At 40.6% G+C, this 24,193-nt stretch overlaps 1 protein-coding gene across 3 annotated transcripts in view; it reads left to right on the top strand.

Annotated features, from left to right (window-relative positions):
* Positions 1 to 24,193, top strand: part of TCF20 (transcription factor 20) — a 120,449-nt gene that overhangs the window by 78,939 nt on the left and 17,317 nt on the right. The window lies entirely within an intron of this gene.

Raw genomic sequence — 24,193 nt, 5'->3', positions numbered from 1 at the left:
CTTAATCAGTTGCCCAGCTCCTGTCTTTTCTTTTCCCTCATAATACCAGTAGACATAAGTGTTTCTCATTTAAAAAAAAAAAAGACAAAATGCCTGTGGCCTCTCTTGCCTTTGCAACTACCTCTTAATTTCCTTTCTCTTTTTTCATCTCAGAGTTCTTTGAGTGCATTGTCTGGGGCTCTTGTCCTCCACTGTGGCTTCAGTTGTGCTCTACTGCAATTGTTATTGGTGTTTATGGTGATCTTTTCCCAGTTAAGGATCAGATCCAATGCGTAATTTTCCATTTTTCTGTAGGCTACATTGTCACTATCAGCTGTGCTGCTTTTGAAGTGTTGTTCCACCTTTGTTTTCTGCCTGTGTCTTTTGATTACCTCCTTGCTTTCCACTGTATTTTTCAGAGGCTGTTGTTCATTCTTCATGCTTTTTCTGTGGGGTTGTCTTGGGGTGACTTTATGATGTATATCCCCATATCACTGCCCCATGCCCAGAAATTAATTTTGTGCCTTTCTATGCCTTTAAACTGAGCCTGAGAGGGGAGAGAGACAAAACCGAGGGAACTTTCTAAGCAGTTTGCAGTTTGTTTTCGTGTTTTCAAGGACACAGAGGTAGAGACGGCTCTCTGTGTTCAGCTGCGGCAGCAGAGCGAGAGTGGGGAAAGTACCTTGCTTTCGTCCAGTTTTTCAGCTCCGTTTTTCTCCAGAGAGAGATGGAGAGTTGAACTTTTGTTTTCCTGGGACTTTGTTTTCTTCCCTTTTTCTCTGCTGGATGGTTTCAACATCAGAATACATTGGGAGGAATTTCCACTGAGGCCTTGGCCCTGGAAGTGGGCCCACCACCCTGTCCCAGCTCCAAGGAGGGGAAGGGAAACACTACAGAAGGACTCTGAAATTTTCCCAGGTTTTCTCTCTACAACAAGAGGTTTCATTATTTAGCATTAGTATCCTTTTCCTGTGTGTTTGTTAAATAAATAGTTTTATCTCTTTCCTTCGAGGAAAATTCATTTTTTCCTGAACCTGGTGGGGGAGGGCTGGTTGTAACCTGCCTTTTATCAGAGGATATATTTCCAAATTTGCCCAAACCAGTGCAGGGGTTCACTGAAGTTTGCTTGTGCTTTTCTTCCCTTTATCCTGGAATACCATGCTTTTAAGTAGCTTTGGGTAACTCAATCACTTTCTTCCAGAGTCTCATAGAGCTTCCTTTTTTCTCCAGATTCATGTTCTTCTGGCACAAACTTAAAAATTGTTCTTGAATTCATTGTGAGTTTTCAAAATCTCACTTTAAAACATGGCTTTTAATCTACATCATCTTTAATCCACTGTCTGCCATTTTATTCTGATTTTCATGTCACTTAGATTCACAGTCTCATTTGATTTAAAAATTATTTCTTCCTAATCCTTTTTATTTAAGGCTGCAAGAAATACTGCTTACTTTTTGTGTATGATAAGTAATACGTAGTCTTTCAGTGCTCTCCACTGTTCTGTCTGGGTCCGTTTTTAATCTGTTTATAAAACGGAACTTTTCAGAGTCAGGGACCATTGTCTTGTGTGTACACTTTGTTTTGTTACAGAATCATAGAATGACTTGAGTTGGAAGTGACCTTAGAGATCAACCCACCTGCTGTGGGTAGGGACACCTCCCACTAGACCAGGCTGCTTAGAGCCTCATCCAATCTGGCCTTCACTTCAAGGAATGGGCGATCCACAGCTGCTCTGGATAACTTGTTCCAGTGCCTCACCACCCTCACAGTAAAGAATTTCTTCCTAATCTCTAAGCTAAACCTACTCCGTTTGAAACCATTCACCCTTATCCTGTCACTACACGTTCTTGTAAATAGCCTCTCTCTTGTAGGTTTCCCTTCAGGTACTGGAAGGTCACAATTAGGTCACCCTGAAGCCTTCTCTTTATCAAATTGAACAATCCCAATTCTCTCATCTTTTCCTTGTAAGGAGAGGTGCTCCATCTCTTTAATCATTTTGGTGGCCTCCTCTGGACTCGCTCCAACAGGTCCATGTCCTTTTTGTGCAGAGGGCCCCAGCGCTGGGTGCAGCACTGCAGGTGGGGTCTCACCAGAGCAGAGGGGCAGAATGCCCTCCCTCACCCTGCTGTCCAGCTACTTTGGATGCATCCCAGGATACAATTGGCTTTCTGGGCTGTGAATTCACATTGCTGGGTTATGTCCAGCCTCTTGTCCACCTGCACTCCCAAGTCCTTCTTGGCAGGGCTGCTCTCGACCTGTGCATCCCCAGCCTGTGTTGATACCAGGGATCTCCCCAGCCCAGGTGCAGCACCTTGCCCTTGGTCTTGTTAAACCTCATGAGATTTCCATGTACCCACTTCTGAGCCTGTCCAGATCCCTATGGATGGTATCCCATCCTTCAGGTGAGTCAAGAGCACCACTCAGCTTGGTGTTATCTGCAAACTTGCTCAGGGTGCACTTGATGCTTTTGTCTGTGTCATTACTGAAGACATTAAATAGCGCTGGTCCCCATACAGACCCCTGAGGGGCACCACTGGTCACTGATACCCACTGGGACTCTGAGCTGTTGATCTCTACCCTCTGGATGCAACTGTCCAACCAATTCCTAATCCACCTAATCCATCAAATCCATCGCTCTCCAGTTTGGAGAGAAGGGTGTTGTGTGGGACTGTCAAAAGCCTTACAGAAGTCCAGATCAATTACATCCTCAGCCTTTCCCAGGGAGGAAGGAGTCACTCCATCATAAAAAGCCACTAGGTTGGTCAGGCAGGACTTGACCATCGGTGAAGCCGTGCTGGCTGTCCTGAATCACTTCCCTGTCCCCCGTGTGCCTTAGGATAGCTTCTAGGAGGATCTGTTTCATGATCTTCCCAGGCACAGAGGTGAGGCTGATAGGTTGGTAGTTCCCAGGGCTCTCCTTTCTACCCTTTTTGGAGATGTGTACAATGTTTCCCTTTTCCCAGTCACCTGGGGTTTCACCTGACTACCAACTTTTCAGATACCATGGAGCATGGTTTAGGAACATCAGCAAATTCTCTCCGGAATCTGGGATGCATCTATTTGAATCCCACAGACTTATGTCCATTCAGGTTCCTCAGGTGTTTGTGAACCTGATCTTTGCATACAGTGGGAGAGGCCCTCGCCTGTCCCATTCCCCATCCTGTCATCCATCTACTTGAGAGGTGTGGGAAGAGAGGTTGCCATTGAAGGCTGATGCAAAAAAGTTGTTGGTTACCTCAGCCTTCTCCTCGTCGACTGTTGCCTGTTTGCCAGCATTGTTTATAGTGGGGGGTACACCTTCTTTGTCCTTCCTTTTCTGGTTCTACCTATAGAAGCCCTTCCTGTTATTCCTTGTGTTCCTTTCCAGGTTCAGTTCCAGCTTTGCCTTGGCCTTCCTCAAACCATCCATCCACAACTGAACTTCATCCCTATACTCTTCCCACATTACCTGTCCTTGTTTCCACTGCCTGTGCCTTTGTTTATTTCCCTTTAGTTTGCCAAGGAGTTCCCTACTCAGCCATCCAGTCTCTTGCCTTCCTTGCTCAATTTCTTGCTACTGGGAATTTCTAGCTCTTGAACTCTATGGAAGACTTCCTTAAAAATCTGCCAGCTCAGTTCTGCTCTCTTGTCCGCAAGGGCAGTCTCCCAAGCTACGCTATTGACTATCTCCTTGAAGAGCTGGAAGTTTGCTTTCCTGAAGTTCAAAGGGGCCTAACTTTACTCCTTACCTAACCCATATCCCTCAGGATTGCAAAATCCACCAATGCGTGATCGCTCTAACCCAGGCTGCCTACCATCTTGACATCCCCAGTTAGCTCATTTACACTGGTGATCATCAAATCCAGTATCAGGTTCCCTCTGGTATCACCTGGCTCAAGAAACTATTCTCCATGCATTGCAGGAGTTCCCTGGATTGCCTACAGCCTGCCTTGGTACTTTCCCAGTATATGTCAAGGTGGCTGAAGTCCCCCAGCAGGACTGGAGCCTGTGAGCACGATGCCTCCTGTAACTGGAGCAAGGAGGTTTCATCAATAGGCTCCCCTTGGTCAGGCAGCTGTAGCAGACCGCAGCCACAAGGTTCCTTTTGTTGCCTCAGTGTCTGATTTTTACCCACAGGCTTTTGGCCTGCTCATGGCTGTTCTTCAGAGACAGCTCTTGACACTCAGTGCACCTCTTGATGTAGAAGGCAACCCCTCCACCTCTCCCTCCTCTCCTGTCTCTTCTGAACAGCTCATAGCCATCAGTAGTCACACTCCAGTCACACAGTTTGTCCCACCAAGGATCATAACTGTCCAGGAGCGTGGTGGCTTCCAACTCCTGTTTGTGGCCCATGCTGCGTGCTTTGGTGTAAAGGCTGCATCACCTTCCTAGAGGAACACCCCGTAATTCCTTTGAGATATTTCCCTGCTGTATCCCTGTTGGCTTCTGTAACCTCAGGAGTCCCTGGCTCACATCTGTAAGACTGCAAGTGTGTTCCAGTGTGGCCAGCACATTTCGGAGTTGAGGGCAGAGTGCCCTCGTTAGCACCCTGTCCCTCTAACCTTTGCATCTCATCCCACAGCTTGTTAGGGACAAGCCTGATACTGTCCCCCTCTTGAATCCGTTTAAAGCTCTGTATTATGTCTCGTACAAACACAGTATCCTAACACAATGCTGGGCTCTTCTGTATAACATCCGTAAGAGTAATCCATTTAGCTCCCCTGTGACAAATAATGGAAAAAGGTTTTCTTCTAGCATTTCTCTTTTCCTATTGTAGCAAGCTGTTGTGCTGGGCTCTCCCCTGGAAGCAGTGTATCCTCATCCCTTCAGCTCACAGAGGGTTACGTGCAGCACTGAGATGGCCATGGGGTATTCAGAGGTGTGCCTGCCGGAAGCCATCCCCAGGCAGTGGAAAGGTCCTGTTGAGCTTGACTCTCTTGCCCCGCTGCCTGAGGAAAGCCTTCTGGCTCACACAGCTGATTTCCTCTGCTTGTTGCATATGCTTTTTCTTTACCTCCTCTGTGCTTTGCAAGTTAATTTTCTCTTTCCTCCTCTGACATGCAGTTCGTTAGTGTTGCTGTCATGGAAAAGCAGATGTGCAAACCATGTAGCTGCTCCCTACCAAGAACGAGTAGACAGATGTGTGCACAGGCAGACAGGAATCTAGCTCTTGGATTTTGTCTACGGGTAAGGAGGGACATTAGCATATGGTATATGAAGGGTCATGATCCCGGAAGTGAGTAATTCATGTATGTAACTCATTCTGTGCAAATTAAATACTACCATAACTAAAAATTACGTAAATTGTCTGTGGTACTGACAGAGGGTAGATATGCACCAATTTAAACTGAATCCATACCATTAAGTGAGGTGAAATACTTTCTTTAGACATCTGGCTCAGTTGCTGTTGTTTATGCAGCACTCTAGTATAGAAATAGGAAACTTAAACCTCTAGTCAAAGGTCATTGATGTAGAGGTAGTGATATAAGTAACCCGTCCTGTGTTTCTTCTCACACAAGCTCACCTATTTTTCATCATATGAAAGCTCATTATAGATTTTTTCCCTGAACACCTGTTTCTCACATGCTTTCCAGAATCAGAAAATAATTTTTCTTGCTAAATTGTTTCTTATATTAATAAATGCCCTGTGTCTTACTGGAGTTTTTTTGAAACTGCCCCATAGTCAATCTCAGGAAAGGATTTGTGTGTATATGAAGGTGCTCAAAGATCAAATTGTACCAGATGCTCTAGAAGAACACCTGAGAAGGTATTATCTAAAAAAGGCTTATCAAACTGTGAAATGACTCTCCTGAGCTTTGAGCGTTCCTTATCATCTGTTTTCACTCTGGACTGAAAATGGTGTATGTTACCTGCTAAGCAGCAATCCAGGTAGTTTCCAAAGTGCTAGAATCTGCCTTTCTTGAAGGCAAAAAGGTGGTCTGGTCACTTTTACGCTGGTCACTCTGCAATGCTTTTTGGTTCTGAGAATGTGATCCAATTAATTGGGCTGCTTCAGATGCAGCATGACTTAATCCTTTGCCTTATTTTGAGGCTCAAATTAGGTACCCCAGCAGATGAACCTAACTGCCGAGGAGTCTGTCTCTCTCATAAACAGTTAATGCGTAGTAAGGGTGCTAAGTGGCCTTCTTGCAGTTAGACGTTTTTTGTTCCAATGCTGATGAAATCTTGAACTGAAAAAATGCCATCTCCTTAGTGCTAGGTGATCTTGTTGCCTATAAAATGTTTTCTTTCAAATACTGAAGGTGGCCAGACAGTTTCCTGTCCTGTGTATTTTCTCACCATTTTTCTATTAATGAGAAGTTCATTTCCATGGAAGATCAAGTATTGGTTACCTTTGAAGCTGGAAGAACTATGGAGTCATTTTGGTAGTTGTCAGCAGATTTAATGTTCAAAAGAATTGACGGTCTTTATTCCCAGTATTAAATATAAGAAGCTGTAAATGAAGATAAGAACAATGCAGAGAACATTCTTTGTGTTGAATCCAAAATAGTTCAGCTATTGTTTTCTAAAAAGCTGTTCACTAGGAGGTGATACGCTGGTTCTTACAGGTTTTTTTTGTAAGACACGGGTGTTTTTCCCAAGGCAGAGACTCTGGCCTAGCACATGTATTACTTGTGGTTGGGGTTCTTTTGTTTGTTTGTATTTTTTTTTCTTCTTCTACCCCTGCTCTTATTTTTTTTTGTTTTCTGTGAAAGGAAAGCTTGTTTATCCCCCTTTTAAAGATCTCTTTTAAAAGATCTGAAAAATGTAATGCTTTTCTCATCAATCTCTGTATCGCTCCCAGCTTGAGAAATCTCTTAATCCTTATACATGGAAAGAAGTCCTTGGAACCTGTTTCCTTTGTTGCTCCTTATTGAAAAGATCATCTTGGGTTTCAGTCAGGTGAACTTTAGAGTGACAAATGGTGAAGGCTGAAATCTGCCCATGATCTACAGTATACCAGAAGGAGATTCTGTGTTTTCTCTCACCAGTCTGGTATTTCGTCTGTCCAGCTCTCCATGGATTCTCTTTCAAAGCCTGCTGTTTACCCAAAGTGGAGAAATCTACCTGCTTTAAGACTGTTGACAAGCCGGTTTTGAAGGTCTGATAGACTTTAGTGATGAGAAGTTTAGAACCTTAAATGCCTGAGGTCTCTTTCTCTTCAACTTGATACATACTAGATATTTGAAATTTTTGTGACTGTTGGGCAGTGGCAGCCTTGTGCCTCATGTTAAGTGTGTCTTTGTTAGTTGTAGTGTTAGGGGTAGATTTGCATGTTACCCGTATTTCCCAGAGAACAGCTTCTGGTTTTGCATAGGTAAGTTGTTCTTGACTTAAAGACTCCTGATAGTTGATCTTCCACAGTATCTTATTTGGAGGAAATTGCCTTTCTATAATACTTTTTTTACTCTGGTGCTTTCATAGAACCATTTTCTTTTGTTTACCTCTACCATTCTGGACCCTAGCTGTAAATTGGGTAAAGAAAGGTGCCTGGAGGGATCACTAGGATTTAAGTTATTTATATTCTCAAATTTGGGAAATCAAAGCCTAACAAAAAAAGCTCCCACGCTCTGTAAGTAATTGTTTATAAAAGGTTCCTGGCTGCGTAGCTAATCAAGAGCCTAAGCCAGGGAATTGGTATGAACTGGGAAAATTGTGGAAGGTTAGCTACCTTTGGCAAAACAAAGCAAAATAGCTTCTAGCCCCAGAAACCTGAGTAGTGTCGTACTGTACAAGTATAAAGGTATCGGTTCATTCCGAATGTCTCAGTTTTCACAGGTGGGCTCTCTTATCCCTAAGCCAGACCAGGAGGGAGTTGCTGTCATGAGGAGTGATCCTACTTTATCCTCTTTGCAAGCTGCTTGCTTCCACTGTTTCACTTGCACTAGATCTACCAACTGTGCATTTTGCACAGTGGGTTGATTTTTAGCCAGCTAGCGCATCAGAAAACTAGCTTGGGGTGGGGGATCTTTATGCCAGATCAGCCGTCTGACTCTGCTTACCCTCTGAACCATGTTTGCTTCATCTGAGAGGGAGTACCCTTTCCACTGGTAATGATAACCATTACATCAACTTAGCTGTGACATAAAATTGTGCCTGGGTGCCACCAGCACTTGAAAGGGTTTTAGGTCCATGGTACTACTATTTTATAGTATTGGGAGAAGAATGTTAACCTTTTATTCATCATCTTTCTTTGTTGAGAAGAAAAATGTGCAGAACCTGCGAATTTTTTTCTTTCCCCCCCATCCCCACAACCTCCTCCCCCTCCCCAAACCAAAACACAAATCCAAAATACCCTCAAGTGAAGTTCTGTATTAGGTCAGGGTTCAACTGAAATACTAATCTGGTGCTTCCAAAATAACATGCCTGACAAACACAGGAAGGAACAGCTGTATTTCTACACCTAGATCTGTATTAGTAGGGAGACATTTCAAGAGTAGGAAGAAGTGACACTGGAGTTTTTTGATTTTTCACTGTGGGGAAAGGGAAACCAGTGGCGGATTTAAAATCACTGTTAGCAGTGGTTGGAAAAAGGGTGTATTGAGAACACTGTTTGCTTTTTTTTATCTCTGGAAACAGCTTTTATTATGCTTTAGCCCTTCAAATGAGGATTGCCACAGAACCTTGAGGCACTTTCTACAATTAAAGTGGCTGAATTCCTGGTTTTCATTGACAGACTGTGCCCAAATACCTAGTTGTCTGAGCTGGAAATGTGCACTCGAGTGCACAAACAAGTGTAATACTCGTTTTCATTCCTCAGGAAATGGCAGCATCTTTAATATTCTTCTGCAGTGTTACAAAAATAAGAAAGCATGAAATTTCGCGTGGAGGAGAAATTCTGAAAGACAGCTGAATGATGAACTTAAGATTTGGTTTTCTCAGAAAGGCATTGCCATCTGCTGCGCTGCTGAAATTCTGTGCTGTCATGACTCCTGGTCTTGTAAGAGTGTTCCTCCACAGAGAGGAGAGCCTGGGAGGAGCCCCTGTTGTATCTCAGTTCACTACTGCCTTCCTCTGTTGGGGACCTAGAAGTGTGAATCACTACTGCTGCAGCACTTGGTAGCTCAGCAGCTCTGTGCATTGGTACCACAAGCCTTAAATGCTGAAGAGCTGAGCAGATAGAATCCACATGTCCATGTCTGATGCAAATGTTTCAATATCTTAAATTATCAGAAGCCAGTAATTCCATTTGTGAAATGAAATTGGTTTTCTTTGGCTTTGTTGTGAGTAGAAGTGAGATAAATTTGGTGCAGCCTATTAGTGATTATGGATTGCAGGTGCTAGGAAGCACATTTAGTTGAGGTCTCAAGCATAAAGATGATACTGGTAAGAGGAAAGACTCCAGTATCGACCCCTTTGTAATGGGGACAGCGAGAAGATGCAGGGAAGTACTTTCTGTGAATCTCTGCTAGCAGACTCCTTTGTCATTAGTTTATGCCAAAGTACAGGCATTATGTCTGTGCTTGCATGTGGTTTTATATTTTACTGTTTGTCTTGCATGTGGAGTGAGGAAAGTGGAAAATAGATTTACTGACAATGGAGTTTTGGGAAAGAATAGGATGTTTACCCACTGACATTAGTTGTAGCCAAGAGCACTGGAAACTTGTATGCAAAAAGCAGCTTGCTCATTCCACAGTTGCCTTTCTGTAAAGCATCAGGGATCCTCATAATCTATGTACAGTTTTAATTTAAAAATACATTTATGTAACTCAGTTTTGAGGAAGCTCTTCCAAATGCGAATGGGGCCTTCTCTGTGCAGGAGATTTCTAGACAAAGCTTTAGAGCTTTTTGTCTGGCTTACCCACAAGCTCACACAATCTTTTTTTTGTAAGATTTCAGTTGCCTCTTACCACGGGGGTGCCAAACTCTTACTAAATTCTCAATAGTGAGTGAATGCAATCTACTTATGTGTCATTTTAGCTTGAATCTTTTTAAGCTGTGCTGGTAAAAAGGTTGTTAAGGTTCCCCAAAATTTTGGAGGAGGGTTGTTGTATTGTTGTATTGTTGGGGTTTTGTTTTGTTAACTTAAAATGAACCAATTTTTTAAACTTAGACTAATTCCAGATGGTAGACACTTCAGCTGTATTCCTTTAGCTTCATTAGAAGAACGCTACTAACAAATAAGTTTATTCTGATCCATGCCTCTGTATTTTAGGTGGTGTATATTTGATTACAATTGGGCAAAAATGCAGACTTTAAAGTATTTTTCCTCATTTTTGGGGAAAAAATGATTTCTTTTTTCATCTTTTGTCTGTCTTAGTTTGAAAAGAAGTTAATTTCTGAAGGTAAGAATCCATGACTTTCTTTTATATAATGTTTTATGGATCATTAGAACTGTGTTCTGTCTTTCGTAAGACCTTTTTAAATAAAAAAAAATCCACAGTTTTTCCATTTTATTTTTTAAATAAGCATTATACTGAATCCTTTGATCACTGAATGAGCAAGAATAGTGCTTCAACTATACTAATGTTCTACCATTCATAATAAAGGAAAGCTCTCCAAGCTTAGCAATGCAAACCAAGTTCATAAAAAGTTATCTACACATAAGGTTTTTTGGAGTAGCCAGACTGGGACAGGAATTCTGCAGGCAAAGCTGGGACACTTACTGATGGTGGTATGAGCTTACTTTAAAATCATGAAATCATAGGATGGTTTGGGTTGCAAGAGACTTTACAGAGACACCTTCCACTGGACCAGGTTGCTCAAATCCACATCCGACCTGGCCTTGAAGACTTCTAAGGATGTGGAGCATCCACAGCTTCTCTGTACAGCATTCCAGTGCCTCACCCTCACAGTAAAGAATTTCCTCCTAATACCTAATTTAAACCTCTCCTCCTAGTTTAAAACCATTCCCCATTGTTCTGTCGCTATCTGCCCATGCTGAAAGTTGCTCTCCATCATTTTTATAAGCCCCTTTAGGTACTGGAAAGGTCTATAAGGTCTCCCTGGAGCCTTCTCTCCAGGCTGAACCACCTCAGCTCTCTGTCTTCATAGCAGAGGTGCTTCTGCCCTCTCATCATCTTTGTGGCTTTGTAGAAAGCAGGTTTTAAACTTCTTTTCTTTTCAAAAGTAGATTTTCATCTGACCATTATAAACCTAGTTGTATAACCTCAATATATTTTTTAATTAGAGAAATATGTTCTGAAAGAGGTTAGATTAATTTCCCTAGATTTAGAAAGATGAGTAAAAATAAAACTGAAGTATGATAAGTATTCATGTAATAATTTTAGAAACTACAGCAAAATTATAACTAGGGGTTTTTTTGCCTTAAAGAATATTACTCTGCAGAGACAAGAACTGGAGAAAAGAAGTTCTTTCTGTGCAGCACATTGTGCCTCAGGTTATGGAAGGAGCCAGAAAAGTAGTTTGGATTCCCTGAATCTTAAACCCATCCTTTTTAGCTAATTTAAACTATGCTGCTCTTACCCCGTTGTGCTCTGGGTAGTTTGTTGGCAGAGGAAATATTTTTCAAGCAATTTCATACACTCAGCTGGACTCTGTGTATAGGATAATCTTCATGGATAGAGCACTTTGGCAAAAAGTTATTAATGAATCTTCATTGTTATGGATTGGATCCCAGCCAGCTGCTTAGTGATTAAAGTTTAATTGCATGATGATTAGTTTTCATTAGTAAGCAATTAGCATTTAACAGCAGTCCTGCTAAAGCTATGGGCAAGCATAAGTGGCTAGAGCCACATTGAGGGAGAAGGTCTGTAGCAGGAGATATGGGCACAGAGCTGTGTGGAATATGGGAATGAGAATTCTGAGGGTAGTTGACCCCCTCAGCTTGTTCCTACTGCAGCATTAAGCCAGGAGAGTGGATGGGAGTGGGAAACTGAACAAATGTCCAGAAGAGCACAGCCTGCACATCGGGCACAGAGACTGATTGTGGATTTACCCCTGTGTGTGTAGAGAATTAACAAAAATCATCATCATCCTGAAAAGGCCCTTTGAAGTTCTGAGTTGTTCTCTCAGTAACGGGGTTTTCCATAGACATGTCCCTCTCCTTGCACAACTAAAACTCTTTTTCCAGAATTCCCCTCTGAATTGGTGAAATTCCCTTTTTTACTTGGATAGCAGCTCTTGATTGCTTTGTGCCACTGTGTGGTAAATTAGGAGAAAGATGAGTGCAGGGCAAGGGCTGGAGGAAGTGAAATGGATGAGGGCAGAGGGAGGTAGGAGTATAGCAAAAGGTCAAGGCTTCTTTGCTATTAAAGGTACAAAAGAGTGAAGAGTGCCCCATGTAAACCATTTCTATTTCACTGAGGAATCTGTTGTGAAGATGAAATATGGTGGTAATTTCATCCAGGCTAAATTAGGGTTATTAGAAGCCATTCTTCTTGTCCACACCTCCCCTTCTGCTAGCAGTAGTGCTCTGTGACTGAACCAAGTTAGGTAGGTAATCTGGCCAGCAAATCCCTCCCTCACTCCATTCCCATTTTAATCAAGCTAATTTTTTGGCTGGACTCGCTTTCTTGGCTTTCAGTGTCAATACTGATACAGAGAGATCCTAGGCATAGGAGAGGGCTGCAGGTTGAGCAAGAACAAACTCAGGTCTTAAAATTATTTGGAAGTGGGAGGCCTGGTCAAGATCGTGACTTCAGATGGAAAGTTCTTCCAGAATGATATTACTAATTATGCAAAGTAGTAAATTAAAACAAAAAAGGAACAGTTTAAAGTTTGTCTGAGGTGGTTCTCAAATATACATATATTTATTACTGATGTCAAGTATCTCCATCTCGTTGTCTAGACAAAAAGGTAGGGGTTTTTCTTTATTATTACGATGATTCCATGATTCAGAAGTGCTGGGGACTGGATGCTTCCTCCCTTCCTCTGGCCTAATTTGCCAGGTGGAATAGCCTAAAGCAGACATTTCCCTTCAGTTAAAAGGTCTCGAGTAGCTACAGTTTCTTTTGAGAAATTCTGACAGTGCTCAGTGTGTGACTTTAATGGTGTAGATCTACTTAAATTGTCTTCAGACTTGCCACAAGAGGAGAAATACCAGTGTAGGACCTGGTGTGAAATTCCAGCCCAACTCAAGGCGCAAGGTGGTGCTTGAGTGGCAAAGCCCTCCCAGGGCTCTGGGTGTTGCAGCTCTGCACTGTTTGTCGCCACCTGAGCTACGGGGGGTAAAAACAGATTGCATATGCCTTCTTGAGGTCTGGCTGCACAACTGATTGTAGCATAAGTACACTTAGGTCTTAGCCAGCTGATTGTTGTCTGGGTCATAAGCTTTCCTTCTGTTTGAGAAAATATTAAAAGTTGATATTAAAAACTGGTTGTGCAGTCTTCATTTATTAGTGATTTCACCCCCTCATTTGTAGCTTCTTGCATATTTTCTTTTGGTTTGTGCTTAGAACTAGGAGACCAAACTCAGCTGTATTTCTTTTTTTCATGGCTCCTCATTTCATAACATGGTTTTGTTGTTACTTTGCACTAGACTGCTGTTAATTGAAGCTTTTCTTGTGCCTCCAACTCCTTTATTCTGAGAACTCACACTTGCTAAGTTTCAGAAAGTTATTTATGATTAAAAGCAACTGACCAGCTTCATAAAAGACTGCTAGGGGAGGGGAAGGAGGAGGAGGGCGTCCTGGCATGAATCTCTGAAATGGGGACTTCCACCAAAGGGTACTGCTGCTCAGTGTGAAACTTAAAAGGAAAATAAAAAAGGTGGGTGGGGATGGGAGGGAAAAGCAAGTTCATGTACTTGAGTTCAGGTTTGAGAGCTGTGAACTTTTCTGACTTCGTGCCCGTCAGAAATTGATTGCATGGCCTTTGACAAGTCATTTGATTATTCTGTAAAGTAGGCTTTAAGACCACTTATTTTGTGACCATTAAGACAAATTTGTAGGGTGCTTTGAATGTACAGTATGTGTTTAAGTTGTCAGATGTTCTCAATTAAATTGGAAGATTAGGGAGCTGATACAAGGTTTCATGGTTTAGTTGCATAGATGTAATGGCAGGAAGATAAAGTTTGCTCATGTATCATTTAGAGTCAGGTCCAAAAAAATAATAAAAATGTTTTGTAATGTGTTCATTTGCTGTTAACTTTCTCTTTTCTTGTAAAAAGTTAAAATGCTGAAAATACTAATAGCAATGTACTCATCCCATATGTGAATTCATTGTTATATCTAATTGTTGAGATTTTTCTTGTGCAGTAACTCTCCAAGTTAAATTTAATTACTAAAATTTTGGAGTTGACATAGTTCATAACTGATGCTTTCCAGAAAACCAACATTATTTTTTTTTTAATGTTTATTTTAGGAAATTGTGTTGATTAGAAAATTCCAATATTCACATTATAGGTACATAAAACCCTTTTACAAGGTTTTTAATGCAGTCTTAAGTCCTATACTTAAATTTAATTATTCTTCCTTTGAAGCGTTACAGTTTATCATTGGGATGTCGCATGGTACCACTCTTCTAAACAGAAACTTTCAGAGGCAGTTCATGGGGAACAGGAGTTATGAAAATTTACCAATAAATTCAGTTTCCTGGACAGATAGCTACAAAGGTAACACCAAAAGAAGAATCATCTATTCTGAAGTTGTCTTGACAAAGAAGACTTTAATGCTGACTTACTCTTCTGCTTTTGGGCTAGAGCCTTCAGAAGATGAAGGAATAAGAAGTAAGAAGAGGGTGTGTTTATGTAAAATAAAAGAAAAACAAACCAAAAATGCCTGTATCCTTTGCTTTCTACTGCAGGTGAAAAAAAGATTGAAATTTCTCTTTGATCTTGCACAGTAATTTATTTCTAGCAATCTGTGGCTCATCCCAGCCCTTTTTTCATAGTATAGATTGATCTAGATTTATAAAACTGAAGGTGTAGCTTGCAAATGAGTATTATTGCCTTTACCATGATTCAGCAGTGTTCTGAGCCCAGAAGATCTTCATTAGTCCTTTCCCTTTAGATTTCAGGAGAACCCAATCTAATCCTTAGACGGATGACGTTCTTCTCTCAGGAGAACCACATTATGTGTGTCCTTTAAACTACCTCATCTGCTTTGTAATATCCAGCTGGAATGCCATCCGGGCTTGGACTGCTGCTATTTCTATTTTCTGCCTCTTCTAAACTGCTGCTAGCTCCTACCATGTTTTCCTGTGTCATGTCTGTGACAAGCCTACAGACACTACATATTCTTGTATAAATTCAGGTTAGAATTCATTAACCATACCTATTATTGCAATGGGCAGGTTAAGCAGCACATATATTATTATGGGTTCTTGAATAATGAAATAATGTATTCCTCTCTAAACCCATTCAAATTTTTGGCCAACGAATATTATTTTACATAGAGCACCCTCTGTGTATCTGAGGACATTTCATCAATACGTGTTAATTGTCTACTTTCCCTCAACTGTGATTGATGATTTATTGCTGCGGTTCGTAAGCTTGTAATTTTTTTTTCCTTTAAGACTGATCTGTTGCTTGACAGCTTATCACTGAAGAGAGATGTACTGACTTGCAAGCATTTCTCTTTCTGCAAGCATTGCACCTTTGCCTCTTCTCTTGGATTCATCTGCTGCTGCTTTTTCTCATCAGTAGCAACAGCCACCAGTGACCTCAGGAATACTGGGGTGCACTTTGTTACTCCTTATTGGAGCTCTGCTGCCAACTGCTGCTGTGGTGGCCTTCTGGGGGATCTGTCTTCTTCTTTCTTTAATGGTATTGAGTAGTCTTGTTTGCTACCTTTTTTCTAGAGAGATGAGTTATTTATTTTCCAGTAAGATAAACATTGTACTTTTTTCACCTATCCTTATAGTGAAATGTATTTTGACTGTGCAGTAGGAGTGGTTCTTTACACCTCAATTTAAGAATTGGTATTCTTAGTAAAGTGCCATTTGGATGGAATACCGTTACAAACATTTGTTGTTCTAAATGGTCATTTTCACATTCCTACTTCCTTCACGTTCATCTGCCCACCTCCTATTTTCTTATGCCTCAAACATAAGTTACTTGTCATTATTTTATCTGCTTTTATCCTGCTGCTTTTTCTTCTTTCAATTTCAAGAACTTAAGATTCACTTCCAATCAGTACACCCTGGCTAATTTTATAATTTCCTAAATTAAGCGCTTCACTTTCAAAACCCTGCACATTTACCTTTGTTTTTCTTCATGCATTTCTTCAAAGCCCTTCTTGTCTGGGATTTGTGCTGAATAATTGGATATGCTTAGCCTGCTGCTGAGATGGACTCTGCCCAACACTGCTGGCTCAGTCTCACCATTCCTATTTCATCCCTTTGCATCCACCAACGCTTTGTTCTCTTTTACCAAAGTGTCTTGCACAGTGGGGCTCTGTTTATGATGAAGGCTTGCACGGATTATTACAAGTAATGACAAATGGTGTATTTCTGTCCAATGTTACAAGTCTTTGAGTCATTGAGAGGGATGGATTTGTGCTGCACCCTTTTCCTGTCAGGTTGCATAGATATGTAATATCTTGTCAAAATATTTTCCATTTACAGTTTGCTTTGATCAAAAGTATTTCCTTACTTTTAAGTCTTTATAAAGATTTTGTTTCTGTTGAATCTACTGCTCGTAATAACATAGCGATTGTGTCTTTAATGAACCAATCTTTTTTTTAAGCCTTTTAGCAAATACTCAGCATCATCTCTTTTTTTCTTTGATTAGAGAAAAGCTGGTTCTGTTATGCAGTTCGGCTCTTGAAAACCTTGAGTTTATTGCATTTTCTTGCTTGTGTCAGGTTTTTTCCTTTTTTATATCACTCCAGACATTGATATTCAAAGCTATTGCTTTTCTGGTAATTAATTTATCCAAAATCTCTTCGATTATGGTGGAGATGTTGCGTTATTTTAAGGTAACTGCATGCTGTTGTTTTATACTGTACTTGGTAGGTCTTGCACTAAATAGAAATTCACAATGTATTTGGATATTTCCTGTAATCAGTATCCAAGATGGCTGAGAAATAAATCTAGTACTGGTAGAAAATCCAACTGGAGTAAATGCTCCCTTGCTGACTGTGCTGTTCCCACAGCTCTGTGTGTCCTTATCACATAATCACTGCTTGAAAATTTGAATTTCTTTTTCTTCTTTTAAGTCTGCTTTTCTATCTTTCAGACCTTTTTGTAACTAAATTGCACTTATTGTTGCATGTTTAATTCCCCAAATGAATAGTCAAGATAATGTAAACTGTATAATTTTTTCTGCTAGACTTGCATACTTTAGCAAATTCAAATCCCTATACTTACAAGTGGTTTTCTGAAATGTTTCTCTTATTCAGGGTGGCTCTTTGCATCAAAGGAAACAAAATTTATGAATTTCTTGGCTTCTTGGACTTGGTAGTCTATGTATTATTTTAATATTCCTTTAAAAGTATGAAATGGCTACATAGGTATGTACTTAGCCTGTTTAACTGAAATTAAACAGGATTTTTCAGCACCATTTAAAATTACTGGTTTCATTACTTTTGCTGAATCTGTTTTAGTTAGCCACTGGTTAACTCTTGAAGGACCTAACCTCTGTTCTGGTTCAGTTACACTGGGTCTTCATTTGATGTGGATTTTTCTCCTTCCATTGTGTGGAAGAGGCGGGAAGGGTTCATCCCCCTTCAGGTCTTACTTGGCTCTTCACCAGTCTCACATATTCATGCACATTTACGCCTTTGATCACTCCACCAAGTGAATGAAACAGGCTTGTAAGGAGAAGAGAACATGAATTTATCACTTAGATTGAATTTCAATCTTTTATATAGTGTTACAGTTTAGCTCAACCTTCCTGTTAGGGAGAATAAGACTGCAGAGTCTTAAATACTTGTAACCAAACAGTAATTTGTGGGTACCTGAGTTCTTTTTGATAATCATGGGGGGTTTTGTTGTTCATTGTGGAATTTCACAATTACATCTCTTGGTCTTCAGAAGAACTAACTTTCCAGACAGGTGCAAAAATACATTATGTTGCGATGTCCTGTCGCCAGCAATGGCCATGTATTTACCACTTTACTGCACATATTCAGAGATTTGTAGTAAACTAGGCATGTACAGAATGATAGTTGCATATTTTCTCCCTCGTTTCAGCAATCACAGCTTTAGAGTTGTAGCTTTGGTTATCCCTGTGTTTACCAGGCAGAGGCATACCTGTCCTTGTCTAATCTATTTTTGAACTTGCTTATCTTTTTGCTGGTGCAGCATTCTTTGGCAATGACTTTTAGTTACTTGAGGGAAAAAAAGCAGGTTTATGTTACATTTAAACCTGCCCTTCCTTCTTGGAAACGGCTAAGAATCATTCCCTTGCACACATCATACTGGATTTTGTAGGTCGCAATCCCCCTTTGGTTCCCTCTTTTCCAAAATACTTAGACTTCTCTTATATACAGGTTCTTTACATTCCTTGTTGTCTCTGTGGTCTGTCCATTTTTTTTTTCTGATTTTTTCCTTTCTTAATAGGGTCATTGGAACTGCATATAATAGTAAGATGTCAGGCTACTGCAAGAGTAACAGACATCATGAAGACTTGAGTTTCATTATGGATTTATTTTCTTAATAACTGTATATGTTTTGGCTGTCCTTTTTTTGCAGTTGGCAGGGACTGCATGATGTTTCTGTCTAGGATGACTACTAATTCCTTCCTATGAGTAGTAAAAGCTAATTTAGAATCTGTCATCATGTATGTGCATAGGTGAAAATATTTTCACCACATCTATCACTTTGCACTTAACAATAGTAATTTTCATCCCCATTTTATCATACAGTTATCCATGGTTGTGAGATGGTTTTGAAGCTTTTTACTATCAGTTTGAGATCTGGCTACCCTGGATCATTTTACAAACTTCACAAGTTTTCACATCTTATTGTTCACCCCCCTTTTCGAGAGTCTCTGTAAGGGCAGTTGAATAGCTTAAGTGTCTGCATAGGACCTTAAAATTATTGCTGGCAAACCATTCTTTGTTAAAACTAAATATTTACTTCTGTTCTTGTTGCTTTCTATTTTTCCTCCTAGTTGAGGGTAATAAAATGCTCTGCTCTTAATTTCAAGTGCTTCTGTTCTAGTTTAATCAGTTTCATATGTTTTGAATAGGATTTTCCATTTTTAAGACATTTTCCAGCTCTTGGATTTCTTGTGGGTTTTTTTTCTATGCCATCCATTTTGAGCTGCAGCTTCCCTTTGTGCTTCAGCAGCCTGTGCAGCACTGCAGTTCTGACTTTTCACTGTTTCCTAATGCAGCTTTATTAGTATAGCATCTTCCAGATCATTGATTTGTCTGTTTGCTGAAATCTTAGAATCTAAATTTGTCCTTAGTTTCTTGACTTGAAGATAACTGTCCAGTTTTACTCAGGACTATTATCTTTTATTATTTATTTGATTTTCTTGCTACAGGAATGTATCATCATTGGCAAGAGGTGCCTTTTTATAATGCAAGTTTAAAGATTTTTATCTTTTTAATTGTGGGGTTCATTTTACTGATATTCTGTGCCTGGTTCTTTGGTAACTTAAAATTGTTTGTCAGGAAATGTAAACTAATAGTTCTCTATGCTTCAGTACTGGTTGTTATCTCTATCCCCAGTCACATAAACAATTTTTTTCATTAACCATTATCTGCACATCAGAGTGGAAGTACTCTTCCTCTCACATTTCCTAAAAATGTCTTCCCACCCTGCTTTTTTCCTCTTGGTCCCTTTTTGCAGCAGTCTTCCAAAATCACTTACTTCTTTCTCCTGTAGCAAGCAGTATATATATACACACACACTTGTTTATTTTTTCTTGTAGCTTTTTGGAATAAGTTGTCTCCCTGCATCCCACTTTCCAGGAAAGAGAATGTGACTGCCTGCTGCTTCTGTTGCCCTTTTGCCTGGATATTAAATCCGAGCCTCTGCCGAGCCTGCCAACTGTTTAATCAGAAATAGTCAGAAGGCCCTCCTTCCTAATATTGCAGCTGACTCTGAAGTCCTCATTATCTCACATCTGCATTTGTGCAGTGCAATTATACAGAAGCAATTATTTTCCTAAAAGCTTATAATTTAAACAGGAGAAGGAGAGAGTGTGAAAAATGCATATAACATGTGAAGCAAAGACTTGTACCTGTATAATTATTGCCACATATATTTCACTTTTTGCTTGCTTTGCTTCAGTTGTTGCTTTCCATTTTACTCCTTTTATGCATTATTTACACTGGTATGCAAGAAGGGGCAAAACAAGGAGATGCCTAGAAAGCAAAGCAAAGGAAAAAGAAAGAAAACAGAGCAAAAGAAAAACTGGTCATTGGATGGGAGGAAGTCAAGAAGTCTGAGTACGGGGTGCAACCAATCATCGAGAAAAGATGCTTTGTATTATAGACAGCAGAAAATACAATACGGTTGCATCTGTTGTGAATGTGCTTGTGTAAACTGGTTTGGTAGTGGTTCAGCGAAAAGTCATCTGAAAACACCTTAAAATAGTGTTAGAAGAAATTAATTTCTGCTTCTAAGCAACTGTTCCCGCTCCTGTCCAGAATATGTTGGAAGGGCTAGTCGGCAGCTTCCATCCTCCCACCAGCAAAACTGTGTCCACTGTAGGATTCCAGTAATTAGAAGTACTTTGTCTAGGGACAAAGATATTATCTCTGTCAGTGCAGAGCCAAAGTGAGCAAGTGAGTGTTTTACTTGAGCAGCTTGGGGCACTTGTTTTCACAAGGCTAAGAGTTTTCTGCTTGTTTGGGAGAAGGGGAAGGTAGATAGCTCAGGATATCTTTATGTTACAGCACTTAGGTTGATTTGGGTACAAATCTAAGGGAGGCAAAAAAAGGTACTCAAAAAACATACTCTTATTTATTACATATAGCAGTATGGTCTCAAAAGAGTGAAAGAATACAGATTGCAAGGGGGAAAAAAGCCAAGCATAAAGAAAAAAAATATAGCTGGTAGGTGGCGTAGCATTTTAAATGAATCAGAGCTGTTCTGCTGCTGCTGTGGTAGCTGTCCCCCAAATGTTCACACTTCCAGGTTGGCTGTTACTTCATTTTGGTAGACACAGAATGATGAGCTGTAGCAAGGAAGAAATGGGCTGCTAATAGCGTGGAGAGGTAGAAACAATGTATCTGACTTTAATGCTATTGATAATTTAGTTCATGGGATGGAGTGTCTCTTCTAAATGGCACTTTTCAGTCTCTCCAGCCTATTCTAAGTGAGATGTATGTGCCTTGTGGCCAGAGATGAATTGTGGAGATAGGACCTATGAATCAATCTTCGCTGTGTGGTCTCTTTTTTCCTTTTTTTTTTTTTTTTTTTAAATTTAAGCCAAGAGTTGATTACATGCCTGGCAATGATTACTATCCATTGGCACCTCCCATTGGGAGCATACTCCAAGTACCAGCCTTCAGCTCTTTCAAGCAGGGGAGGTTAAGCAGGCTGCTTACTGAGCAAAAGGAATTTCTCTTCCCAGGAGAGCTTGAGTGCTGTTTCCCTAGCTAAGAATGCTATAATTCCATTACAAGTGACAAGCAGGCTGCTACCATCTGGTGGCGAATGGCTGCAGGATGGTGGAGTTTGGGTGAAAATTTGCTTGTGGACCGAGAAAACAATTAGTGGTCATTATGCTGAATTCACACATTTCCTGTATGAAGTTCTGTGATTTTATTTTGGTTTTAGAATGTTTTCTAGTTGTAGTGTACATATTTTCTTCTTGTTTTGAACCATAAATGCGTGAGACAAGGGTTCTAACCAAAGCCACAGGAAGTATCAGCAGGAGCAGGGCGTCTTTTTACCTTTTAAGGCACAGCAGCAATCTCTTGCAAAAGAAGACTGAGACCATCCAGAAATTTCTTAAGCACTTTTTTTTCTGTGTTCATGGAAACACCTGGATGTATTTGGAAACCATGTGGCACTACATGATGATAGTTTCTTTCAAAGATAAGGTGATACACTCGTAAGTTGTTTTAGAACCACGCAGCTTAGTAGGGCGTCTGCTTTGTTCAGTCACTCAGGTGTGTCAAAAAGGAAGAACTCGAAAGAAAAGAGTAGTTATTGTCTATGTGGTTCCCTCTGCTTCCCTTGAAAGAAGCAGATGGTCGGGGGTCCCTGGAGGTAGAAGAAATGGGGCCATTAGACTGTCAGTGGCTTGTGAAAAGCAGAAGCATCTGCCAGAATGGAGACTTGTTCAGCAGCAGGGGAGCCAGCAGCAGCAGATGATCTCTGCCTTGAGCCTTCAGTGGCATAGTCGTCCACTGGGGAATTGTTATTGTGGGCGTGGCACAGGTAACCTTGGTAAAATCTCGTTGGTCTGCCAGACTAAAAAAGAGTGGCAATGAAGGCTTGATGCACGTGTACTGGCATCTTAACTACCCACTTCTACTGTCTGATCACTCCTAACTACAGACGATTTTAAAGCATTCCTTACCCATTCTCAGCTGAAAATTTGTCAAAATGCCCGTCATGTTTGTGCTGTGAGTTTCAGAATAGCAACATGAACCATGCTAGATGCAGCAAAGAATAAGTTCACAAAATAAATTAACTTTTGGAAAAGTATCAAAAATTTTGCTAGGGGTCTTGTCTTCTCTTGTATCATACAGCACAATCCTTTAAGACATGCCTTTTTATTATTAAGAAATATTTTATACAGCTGCAGTTCAATCTCTGCTGCTGTAGTTCTTATGCTCTTATTGACTGCTCTGCACAGGACACAGTGTTCCACCGGAGAGTGACCTTCTGTTGCAACAGTGTGATGGTATGTAAAAGATGAGATAAAGTGAGGAGGGCAGAATGCCTCTGAGGAACAAGACTAGAAATTCATATCTGCATTCAAAAAGAATAGTCAATTTGGGTTCTGTCCTGTTAGAATAATTAATCCCAGTCAGCCACATCTAAAAGCAAGAATAAGTACACAGGTACAGAGCTCTGTTTCAGAACTCCTCAAGCTGCACTTTGTGAGTACTTGGCATAGGTGAATCTGGGACTAGTGCCAGTACATAATATCCTTCTAGAGTTGACTTCAGAGCCAGGGAAAGACATTTTCTGTGGATGAAATTTGGTTTTACTCCCATGGGAGAGTGAATTGCATTGCAGTTTTGCTAGTGGGCCATACATTTTGGTGCACATTTCAGTATTGGTTTAGCCTTTTTTTTTAATCTTTGGAAACTTGCGTTCATGTTCTGACAGGCAATAATAAGCTGCTTGTGTGTCTCTTTCTAGGCCTCAGGGACACTTCCCTTGCATCATAAATACTGCAGTAGTTTGTCATGCTTAGAAGATAGACACGATTTAGGAAGCACTGAAGATCAGGCTCAGGATGCTTTGGCATACCCGAAAAGAGAAGGTGTTATTCAAAACTGCAGTTGTAGATGTCACGAGAACTGACGTCTCACAAGCTTTTCTGTTAGTTGCATCTGCTTTGATTTGAAGAGGGCCACCTGGTTTATGGCTGGAGCTAGTTTTGCTTTCATCTTCATTCAGGCATTTAAATACAAACTATAGTCATCTCTGCATAGCACAGAATAGTAGGAAGAGCAATAACTGTCATATATTCTCAGTGGGTTTGGAAATACTGTAATCAACCCCCTGTTTACTATGCAGAGTGAGGAACTTTGCTGTGGCTGTTAGCTTTGGCCACATCTGTTCTGCAAATCTCCACTGCAGTGTGTGTGCTGGTCAGGGATTGAAGACATGTACTCCAGGGGATGTGGCCATGTTGGCAAGCAAGCGTCACCGTATGGTGGAAAAGCCGTGCTCATGTCCGGTGCCAGGTGTGCTGCTGGCTCGAGCACAGCTGTTCCTGTGCAGTACAGGTGCAGCTCACTGGTAGCAGCAGTAGAGCACCTGTGGTTTGACACCAGCTTTTCCAGTAGCAGCAGTGATTTTAGATCATGTCATCATCTCTGTGTGCAGGCAGAGACCAAAGGCAACTTCTCACAGCCTGAATTCAAGGTGGACTGTACCAATTATACAAGGCTCTATTGTGGTGTTGGTTGTGTTTAACAGAATAAACAAAATTCCTGTGTTTATTAAGTATGACTCAAAAATGATGGCAGGTTCTCTCTTCGTTTTCTGCCAGTAGTTAATTCACTTTTTAGTTTTTAAATAGTAGCAATCTCTTATCATTTGGTGAATTCTACCATTCTTTTTATAAGGGAAAAATGTCAACCTGTCAGAAATCAGCTTTCATCAGAATCTTAGATTAGTTAACAAAAATCACTTGGTGTATACATTCGAGAGATAAAATGACTGTCTGAATGAGATGTGCTCTAGAATTACTTCCTTAGGTCATTCCTTAAGTCATTCAGGATGAAGTAAATGGGTGAGAGACTTCCT

Source organism: Corvus brachyrhynchos, unplaced genomic scaffold (genome assembly GCF_000691975.1).
Source record: "Corvus brachyrhynchos isolate BGI_N302 unplaced genomic scaffold, ASM69197v1 scaffold56, whole genome shotgun sequence".
Lineage (NCBI taxonomy): Eukaryota > Metazoa > Chordata > Aves > Passeriformes > Corvidae > Corvus > Corvus brachyrhynchos.
This window is presented reverse-complemented; position numbering and strand designations above follow the sequence as displayed.